A 6,000-nucleotide genomic window follows, 5' to 3' on the forward strand; every position below is an offset into this window, starting at 1 on the left:
ACTTAAAAGACAACATTTTAGCCCTAACTTTTTCTACAAACAAGCCAAGATATATAATAGAAGCTGGTGTTCCTTCTCCTACGATATAATATTGACATCAACGTTGACACCTACTGCAGTAAAAATTGCTGTATATAGTTGCCTTTATTGTTTTGCTTTTAAATTTTATTTCTAAGCGAAGAGATTGATATTTATATGTTCATGGGTCTTGTGATGATAACAGTGATGTCTTCTGCTTTCATCAAATGCTTTATAAAGCTGTGAATTATTCAGCTCTGCTGTTTATCCCTCTTCTCAATACTGAAACTAAGAAATACTTATTCGGACTCTATCTTTCAACCACCTAAATGTGAGAATTACTTTGAAAATAGTGAAAGGCAAGAATTTGACAAGAAAATAATTTACCTCTCTGAATATCTGTTTTTAAATAAAGATAATAACTTGGATCAAATAAGAAAGACTTCATTGTCAGTTAAGACTGTGACTCAGTGTTAATTTATTACTGAACTATTGTGTATTTGTGTCTTTTATAGATGGTTGTCTTCTCCCCAGAGTTAGACATGCACTGGTACCCAAATTTTGCAAGCAGTATAATAATCATATCTACTCCATATGTTTATTGTTGATCATATTACTCAAGAATCAATACCAGCTGGCTATGAATAGACAGGCTAGCAGTATATTTATTAACAGATCTGAATGACCACAAAAGAGCATTATTCTGTTTTAACCTGTCAACCTACTAATTGGTGTCTGTAAATTTTAAATATACCATTTATCAGCTTTACTTTACCTATGGGAAGACACAAGCATTTCAGATTCTTTTCTCTATTTTTCCAAGCTCAAAATGAAGCATGTGTCATACTTGGACCTGGACCCTGAATACAGTTTATTTCTCTTAATGCCAAAGAACTGTTCCAGTATGGCCTTTGAAACCATGGCTTTTGAAACTATGGTTTTTTTTACCAGAGTTAAAGGGACCCTTTCAGAAACATGATGTAGAATAAACTATTATATATATTTTCATGATATAGATTCTGGAATATATAAATATATATTATATATAAAAATATATAAAGTAAGAAATGCCTGGTATTCTCTATATTCACCTAGAGCTCTTTATAATCGTTAATTATAGTTCTTAGTAATTTTTTTTTAAGATTTTTAAAAATTTTTTCCTTTTTCTCCCCAAAGCCCCCCTGGTACATAGTTGTGCATTTTTGAGAAAACTGGCTCTTTTTTTTTTAAGATTGGCACCTGAGCTAACATTAGTTGCTAATCTTTTTTTTTTTCCTTTCTCCCCAAATCCCCCCAGTACATAGTTGTATATTTTTAGTAGTGGGTCCTTCTAGCTGTGACATGTGGAACGCTGCCTCAGCATGGCCTGATGAGTCGTGCCATGTCTACACCCAGGATCTGAGCCTGTGAAACCCTGGGCCACCAAAACGGAGCGCACGAACTTAACCACTCGGCCACGGGCTGGCCCCTTACTTGTTGAAGAGTACAAACAAAGTAGTTGCAGAATTCCCAACCTCCACCCCTGTGAGAAAAATTTACTAACTAAAATTACTAACTCCTTCCAGTGTGGTTATATGACTCATTTGTAAAACAGTCTTTTGTCACTACCTGCTTTCCATTCTGCTCTCCACATCCTGGTAGATTTTTAAAATTTATGTTAAATTTACACTTTGTGGCAAACAGTTCTACGGGTTTTAAAAAATGCATAAAGTTGTGTGTCCACTACCACAGTTCTGTATGCAATCTGTCACTCACCTGATTCCTCCATGATACATATGTATAGAAAACTATTCCCTCCACTCCCAGACCTTGGCAACCAATGATCTGTTTTCCTCCCTATAACTTTGCCTTTTCCAGAGTGTTCTATAAATGAACTCATCATTGTGTAACCCTTTTGGGGCTGGTTCTTTCTCTTAGCAAAATCCATTTAAGATTCACATATACTGTGTGGTTCAATCATTCATTCCTTTTTATTTCTGAGTAGTATTCCACTGTATGGATGTACCACACTTTGTTTACCCATTCACTGGTTGAAGGACATCTGGGTTGTTTTCACTTCTTGGTGACCATGAATAAAGCTACTACAAACATTTGCACACAGGTTTTTGTGTGAGTAATAGTTTTCATTTCTTTTCAGTAGATACCAAGAGTGAGACTGTGGGGTTACATGGTAGGTGTATGTGTAACTCTATAAGAAACTGACCAACCATGTTCCAAAGTGGCTGTACCATGTGCGTTCCCACCAGGAATTTATGAGAGTTCCAGTTGCTCTGCATCCTCACAGCCTTTAGCATTCTGCTTTTCTTTTTTTATTTTAGTCATTCTAATAGGTGTTAAACAGGTAGCTATTAAAATGAAATGGCAGCTCAAGATAGTCAAATTATGAAGATGTGTAAATTTTGCCATTACCTCAAAATGCATCAAAGAAAAATGTGAAAATATTAAAAATAGAAACTGAGAGACAGAGGAAGGTATGGGAATAGTTAATTTAAGATAGTTATTTTTATATTGTTTCATTTTCTTTTTCTTTCATTTTCCTTGTTCAAACTGCTGGAAGGATAAATGGTATCTTTGTAATAAATAATAGGCAACAGTCACTCTGCATAAAAATATAAGAAAATTGAACCAATTGCCCAAATATCTGATACATTCAGCAACAGCAGGAGGGCTAAATTTAACCTAATTTCTCACCACACCAATCACTGGACTCTTTCCACTCATGAAAGGTAAGCAATAAGTGATACCTCCCAGTTGGGAGGCCCTCCACAGATACAGTCTCTGTTATCAAATAAGGGTGGATATACCCAAAGTATGAAAAACAAAAGTGAGCATACTGTAGTCCCCCTTGTCCACTGTTTTGTTTTCTGTGGTTCCAGTTACCCATGATCAACTGTGGTCCGAAAATATTAATTGGAAAATTCCAGAAATAAATAACTCATAAATTTTAAATTGCTCACTGCTCTGAATAGCATGATGGAATCTTGTGATGTCCCCACAGGGACATGAGTCATCCCTTTGTCCAGCGGATCCACGCTGTAGATGCTACCTGCCCGCTTTTCACTTAGTAGCTGTCTCGGTTATCGGATCACTGTTGCAGTGTTACAGTGCTTGTGTTCAAGTAACCCCTACTTTACTTAATATTGGCCCCAAAATGCAGGAGTAGTGATGCTGGCGATTCAGATATGCCAAACAGAAGTCATAAAGTGCTTCCTTTAAGTGAAAAGGTGAAAGTTCTCAATAAGGAAAGAAAAACAATCATATGTTGAGGTTGCTAATATCTATGGTAACTTTTATCACAGTATATTGTTATAGTTGTCTTATTTTATTATTAGTTATTGTTGTTAATCTCTTACTGTGCCTAATGTAAGCTTTATGATAGGTATGTCTGTGCAGGAAAAAACATACTGTATATAGGGCTCAGTACTATCTGGTTTCAGGCGTCCACTGGGGGTCTTGGGACATATCACCCGAGGATTGCTGCACCACTCTCAGAACAGGCAAATATAAGCTGTGCTGCTGGCTATCAGGACAGCAATGATCCTGTGGGGAGAGCAGTGACCGGGAGGAGCACGAGAAGGCTCTAGTTGCCGCTAACGAGCTGTCTCTTAATCTGATTGCACATGGTTCACATATGGTTTGTATACTTTTCTGTATGTATGTTTACTGAAAATCATATATAAATTCCAACTTCCTGACACTTAAGAATGGTGAGCTGAGGCGAAATTATTGCCGAGGGCCTGATCTTCCTTTCTACTATGTCCTTGGTTTCTATTTCATCTTTGGTTTCAGCCGGGAATTAAATTAAAAGGAAAGTTAAATTCTCTTATTTTTTTTTAATTTTTTAATTTTTTTATTATTAAATCGTTTATTGATTACACATGATAATGGATGATCACAAGCTTCATTCCCATCTATAACTTTATCTGATACCATAATTCAATTTAGATATATTGCATAGGATGTGCCAACAATCATATTAATAACCAAATGAACTCCATGACTTTGCTTGGGTGACCCTTCTAACAGTGAACTCCAGGTCACAACACAGCAACTGTCAGTTCAACTACACCAAGGTTTCTGAAGACAATGGCTTCTGTGCCCAAGCAGGTTATAAATAAATTTCGAATGGAACCTGGCATCATCCTGAAGGAATTCTAACTTCACACCGTTGGGATAGTTTACCAAGATGGCTTCAGAGTAGACTAACTTTACACAGCACATTTAAAAAAGACACATTTATTCAGCGTCATGAGCAGACTATTACATTTAGCAATCAACAGCATGGGTGCAAAAAAAAAAAAAAAATCTACATTAAAACCCGTTGGAATGTTTTACACTTTCCACAGAACAGAAACTAAAATAACCTGTTATACAATTAGTCGCAAATACAGTCCTGGAGTTTTTTGCCCATACATATGAGTATTGTCTAAAACATGTCTTCTTTGTAGCAGCTAGGCCCTGCCACCACTGTGCTTGGCTGAGTTCACAAATCTGTTGTAACCTGTAGCTTCCCTGTCACTTCTCTGGCTCTCCTCTCCTGCTAAGCTTTGTTTCCTGGCAGTAATTAAAACCTTCTGCCACTGCCATAGCTACTGCTGCTGCTGGAACCGCCATAGCCACCTTGGTTTTGTGGTTTGCAAAAGTATTGGCCTCCACCACCACAGGGGCCAGAGCTTCTGCCTCCAAAATTTCCTCCTTTCATGGGTCCAAAATTTGAAGATTGATTGTTGTAATTTCCAAAATCATTGTAGCTTCCGCCACCTCCAAAATTGCTTCCATCATTACCAAATCCATTATAGCCATCCCCACGCCACCATATCCACCACCACCACGGCTGCCACCAAAGCCACCTCGACCACGGAAGTTTCCTCCGCGACCAAAGTTGTCATTCCCACCAAAACCACCTCCACGACCACCGCCAAAATTTCCAGAACCACTTCGACCTCTCTGGCTGGATGAAGCACTAGCCATCTCTTGCTTAGATAGGGCTTTCCTTACTTCACAGTTGTGGCCATTCACAGTATGGTATTTCTGAATGACAATCTTGTCTACGGAGCCATGGTCATCAAAAGTTACAAAAGCAAATCCTCTCTTCTTGCCACTGCCTCTGTCAGTCATGATTTCAATCACTTCAATTTTCCCATATTGTTCAAAATAATCTCTTAGGTGATGTTCTTCAGTGTCTTCTTTAATGCCACCAACAAAAATCTTTTTCACAGTTAAGTGGGCACCAGGTCTTTGAGAATCTTCTCTTGAGACGGCCCTCTTTGGTTCCACAACTCGTCCATCCACCTTGTGTGGCCTTGCATTCATAGCTGCATCCACCTCCTCCACAGTGGCTTACGTGACAAAGCCAAAGCCTCTGGAGTGCTTGGTGTTTGGACTCTCATTACCCCACAGTCCGTGAGCGTTCCCCATTGCTCAAAATGGCTCCTGAGACTCTCATCGGTTGTTTCAAAGCTCAAACCTCCGATGAAGAGCTTCCACAGCTGTTCGGGCTCTTTGGGAGACTCTGACTTAGACATGACTGCAGTGGGAGGGGAGACTAACGATGCTTACTCGGCGGTGTCCACGGGCAGAAAGCTAAATTCTCTTATGTTTTAAGAAATTATTTATAGGTCTTCAGCTATGCTAAGAAAATAAATGTTAAATGGAATGATTTTGTGATGAAAATTATAAAACTTTCTAAGATCTAGAAAGAAAGACTTGAATAAACCAAAAAACACGTTTCAGCATGGCAAAAAAAATGAATGTTGTCAATTATTTCCAAATTAATTTACAGGTTTAATGAAATCCCAGTGAAAATCCAAGTAGAATTTCTTTAGAAATCAATAAAGCAATTCTAAAAGTCATCTATAAGAAGAAACAATAGGCAAAAATATTTTTAAAAGAATGAGTACCTGTACTACCAGATATTGAAAGGTGAATTAGGTCACAATATCTTTAAACAAGTATTGGTGCAAACCTTGTCAGATCACTGAA

The 6,000-nt window shown here is 37.9% G+C and overlaps 1 pseudogene; it reads right to left on the minus strand.

Moving 5' to 3' along the window:
• Nucleotides 1–4,454: 4,454 nt before the first annotated feature.
• Nucleotides 4,455–5,612, minus strand: LOC100050933 (heterogeneous nuclear ribonucleoprotein A1-like; annotated as a pseudogene).
• Nucleotides 5,613–6,000: the final 388 nt, after the last annotated feature.

Source organism: Equus caballus, chromosome 8 (genome assembly GCF_041296265.1).
Source record: "Equus caballus isolate H_3958 breed thoroughbred chromosome 8, TB-T2T, whole genome shotgun sequence".
Classification (NCBI taxonomy): domain Eukaryota; kingdom Metazoa; phylum Chordata; class Mammalia; order Perissodactyla; family Equidae; genus Equus; species Equus caballus.